The sequence below is a fragment of the Oryctolagus cuniculus genome, chromosome 7, assembly GCF_051225735.1.
Source record: "Oryctolagus cuniculus isolate XC-2025 breed Fujian yellow rabbit chromosome 7, ASM5122573v1, whole genome shotgun sequence".
In the NCBI taxonomy this organism is placed as follows: domain Eukaryota; kingdom Metazoa; phylum Chordata; class Mammalia; order Lagomorpha; family Leporidae; genus Oryctolagus; species Oryctolagus cuniculus.
The window spans coordinates 118,251,518-118,256,225 of NC_142873.1; the positions used below are offsets into that span (position 1 = coordinate 118,251,518).

The 4,708-nt window shown below is 49.3% G+C and overlaps 1 pseudogene; it reads left to right on the forward strand.

Moving 5' to 3' along the window:
* Positions 1-502: 502 nt before the first annotated feature.
* On the forward strand, positions 503-2,317 carry LOC100341698 (5-aminolevulinate synthase, non-specific, mitochondrial pseudogene; annotated as a pseudogene).
* Positions 2,318-4,708: the final 2,391 nt, after the last annotated feature.

Consider the following 4,708-nt stretch of genomic DNA (forward strand, 5'->3'; position numbering starts at 1 on the left):
TCTCCTCTTAAAAACAAAACAAAACACAAACAAACAAACAAAAAGCACTGAGTGTGCATGGAAAGCATGTTAGGAATTAAATTAGTGCAAAACGAATTTGTGAGAATAGTTCAAAATGTGTGAAAAATAGAATTTAAAAAATCAGTATTTTGGTACAATATTTTTTTTGCAATCCATGCATAATTTTTTCCTAATCCACATTTTTCATGAATTTTCTAAAAAATCCTTCACTGGCAAGGATTTCAAAAATTACTCATGCCAAAATAAGCTGATCTTTTAATTCCATTTTCCACAACTTTTGAAGTGTCCCTCATTGATATATAGACTTGTTATTTCCATGCACACTAAAAAAAAAAAAAAAAAAAAAAAAAAAAAAGATACTAGGTTGCTTGCCAACAAGGGCAACCTTTTGTGTGGACACCTTGGCCCGAGGTCCCACCTCTGCCTCCGCCTCCGTCACCGGGCAGAGTGCCCTTGGCAGGAGCCAGCACACTTCCTGAGCATGGAGACTGTTGTACACCACTGCCTGTTCTTGTCCCCACATCTTTCTGCAGAAGGCAAGCACATGCCCATTGTTCTATGCCCAAAACTGCCCCAAGATGATGGAAGTTGGGGCCAAGCCAGCCCCTCAGGCCCCGTCCACTTCTGCAGTGCACTGCCAGCAGATTAAAGAAACTTCCCCAGCTAGTGAGGAAGACAAAACTGCCAAAACCCAGGTCCAGCAGGCTCCTGACAACTCCAGCAGACCCCATAATGGCACACAGCTTCCGTCTGGACAGCCCTCGCCAGCCTCAGACCAGGGCACTGCAGGCAAATGCCCTGGCCCAGCTGAGCTGAAGGGGCAGCTGTGTCTTCTGCACAGCGAGGCTGGAGCTTCGGGAGGACATGAGCAAATGCGTGCACTGAGGAAGGCGGCGCCCCAAAGCTCCGTGAACCCCAGTGTGATTAGTGTGAGGCCTATGGAAGGGGACCCTAGCAGACTGATGAAGCTCTTCCAGGCTGTTATGGGAAAGCCAAGACCAGAAAGAATGTCTCATCTTCTTCAAGATAACTTGCCGAGATCTATTTCCACTGTTCAGTATGATCGTTTCTTTGAGAAGAAAATTGATGAGGAAGAGAACGACCACACCTACCGAGTTTGTAACACTGTGAACCAGAAGACACACATCTTCCCAAGGCAGAGGATGATTGGGACTCTCTCACCACCAGGAGACTGGTGCGGTATCCACCACCTAGGAATGAGTCACCACCCACGGGTATGTGCCACAGTTGTGGACACTTTGAAACAACACCGTGTTGGGGCAGGTGGAGCCAGAAATATTTCTGGAACTAGTAAAGTCCCTGTTGATCTGGAGCTGGAGCTAGCTGACCCGCATGGAAACGAGGTGGCCCACTTGATTTCCTCTTGTTTCCTGGCCAACGACTCAGCCCTGTACACCCCTGGCGAAGATCATGCCAGGCTGTGAGAGCTACTCCGATTCCAGGAACCATGCCTCCACGATCCAAGGGATCCAGAGCAGCCGAGTGCCAAAGTACCTCCTTCACAATGACCCTGGCCATCTCAGGGACCTGCGGTCCCAAGATCGTTTTATTTCAAACTGTGCATGCGATCGATGGAACCGTGCACCTACTGGAAGGACAGTGTGATGTGACCCGTGAGTTCGGAGCAATCACCATCATGGGTAGGGCTGTACGGAGACTCGAGGCGCAGGGATTGGTGATCCCGCTGGAGTCATGATGAAATCGGACAGCACTTCCCGAACTCTGCAGAGCCTTCAGCTGTGTGGGAGGGTACATCGCCAGCACGAACTCCACTGATCGGCGCCGTAAGGTCCTCCGCTGCTGTGGCTTCCTCTTCACCATGTCTCTGCCTCCTCCCTGCCTTGCTGCTGGCTGCAGCCCTGGAGTCTGCGTGGATCTTGAAGAGCTGCAGGCACCAGCGCAACGTTAAGCTCGTGCGGCAGATGCCGATGGCTGCTGGCCTCCCGGTTGTCCGCTGCCGTAGCTGTGCGGGTTGCAGATGCTGCAGAAAACACAGCAGTCTGTGACAGGCTAATGACCCAAGGCAACGTCTCTGCCCAAGCCATAGACAGTGCTCTGGGGGGAGGAGCTCCTGCCCATGGCGTGCTCCTCCCACCACCAGTTGCAGATGGAGTATCTGCTGGCCACGTGGAAGCCAGTGGGCTGGACCGGAAGCCGCATTCCTCCTTGGAGTGTAGCTTCTGCAGGAGGCCGCTGCATTTTGAAGTTGTGAGTGAAAGAGAAATCCTGTTTTTCAGGCATGAGCAAGATGGTGTTTGCTCAGGCCACAGAGTGACCTCAATTACTCCACCTAACCCCTGCCATTGTCATAGCCAGCTGATTTCTACAGTCATCTTCCTAAGTGCATTATATTATATTAAATTTTTTAAAGATTAATTTATTTATTTGAAAGTCAGAGTTACACAGAGAAAGGAGGGGAGGCAGAGAGAGAGAGGTCTTTCATCCACTGGTTCACTCCCAAGTTGGCCGCAACTGCCAGAGCTGTGCCGATCTGAAGCCAGGAACCAGGAGCTTCTTCCCAGTCTCCCAAGCGGGTGCAGGGGCCCAAGTACTTGGGCCATCTTCTGCTTTCCCAGGCCACAGCAGAGAGCTGGATGGGAAGTGGAGCAGCTGGGTTTCAAACCAGCGCCCATATGGAATGCCAGTGCTTCAGGCCAGGGCATTAACCCGCTGCGCCACAGCGCCGGCCCCAAATTATATTAAATTTTAATGTAGAATACAAACAGTCCTGAAAATAAATTCTTGTGTAAGTGAAAAAATATAAAGAAAATATGAACCCACACAATTTGAGAATATTCATTCAGGTTAGAGATTAACAAATGGTTTCTGGGGAGGAAAAAAACAAACAATAAAAATACAAGGCTCTGCCATAACTGTTCCACTTTGCCTCCATAGGACAAAAGCAGCTGTAGGTAATGCTTCTACAAATTGGGCGTCTGTGTTTCAATGAAACTCTATTTGTGAAAACAAATGGATGGGTTGGGTTGGACTCATATGCTGTTGTGTGTAGACGCCTACTTTGGGATAAAGTTCTTCATGGATTCGTTATGTGAAAGGGTGACATGTTGGGACCAACACTAGGTCATGGCATCACCATATGTTTCCAGGGTCCTAGCAGCCATCTGTGAGACATGGCAGTGGGATTCAAACCGATCACAGAGTCGGTGCAGTTCACTGAGTGCTATCACATACAGGCACTGTCATGTTACACAAGACAGCACTCAGTCCCCCACTGCACCTGTGAGGTCGGTGCTGTCATTCATCCTCACTGTTCAGAATGCCTTTCATACGTTTGCACAGCTCCCACGTGATGGTGGCTGGCCGGGAAGAGAAAAAGAGAAACGAAGTTCGCACAGCGTCTCAGTGAACTCTGGCTGGGAGTCTCCAGCTGCTCGCTGCCATTCTCCTGTCCCTTGTGATAGACCCATTAGTGAGAATGTTGCCACCAGATCTTAATTTAACCACAGAATTAACGGAAGATTCCGTGCTCCGCCGAAGCTGGGTTGCCCTGTTGACCCAGTTTCTGTGTCATTACTTACAGTTGGAGGTCTGGTTGGTTATGGACTTCCCAGAGAAAGACTGGACAGGGCACAGGAGCATCTTGTTCTTTGTCTGTTCCCGTATTTCACTGGAAATAGCCTCTCTGGGTAGCCAAGGTAAACAGAGGCAGGAAGACTACCTTCTATTGTGGCCCTATCACTATCCGGCTACGTGACTTTGAGACTCTCGCTCAACCTCTCTGGGGATTGGTTTCCCTGTATGTTAATTAAGAGGGTGGAAATAGCTGCTCTCCAGGCTGTTTCTCAACACTCAGATATTATGTATGGGTTCTAATGTGGGGAGAGGCAGAACGGAAATCCGAGAGAATGGGATTCTAGTCTAGGCTTCGTTACCACCTCGCTCTACAACCAAAAGCAAGTCCTGGTTGTTGGTTTCCACAAAGCAAATAATAATTGTTAGGGGCCGGCGCCGTGGCTCACTTGGTTAATCCTCCACCCATCCCATATGGGCGCCAGTTCTAGTTTCGGCTGCTCCTCTTCCAATCCAGCTCTCTGCTGTGGCCTGGAAAAGCAGTGGAGGATGGCCCAGGTGCTTGGGCCCCTGCACTCATGTGGGAGACCTAGAAAAACTTCTGGCTCCCAGCTTCAAATTGGCCCAGCTCCAGCCATTGCAGCCATTTTGGAGAGTGAACCAGCAGGTGGACAGCCTCTCTCTGTCTCTCCCTCTCTCTCTCTGTAACTCTGCCTCTCAAATAAAAAATAAATAAATAAATAAATGTTTAAAAACAAAACCAAACAAGACACCACCTGGGTGCCTGGCTCAGGTCCCAGCTCCTCCACTTACGGTGCAGCTTTCTGCTAATCCACACCCTCGGAGCACAGGTAAGAGCTCAAGCACTGGAATCCCTGCTGAAGTGGGAGACTGGGATTGAGTTCTAGGCTCGTGGCTTCAACTTGGCCCAGCCTCAGTTTTTGCAAGCATTGGGGGAAGGGCTCAGTGGATGGAAAATTTTTCTCTCTCTTTTACTTCCTCTCTCTCTCCTCCCTTCAAATAAAATGAAAAATAAACAATTGATTTTCAAAAGAAACATGCCCCAAAGTCACACCACTGGGAACAGCTGGAGCTGAATGCAAAGCCAGGCCATCTAGCCCCAGGGTCACGTATA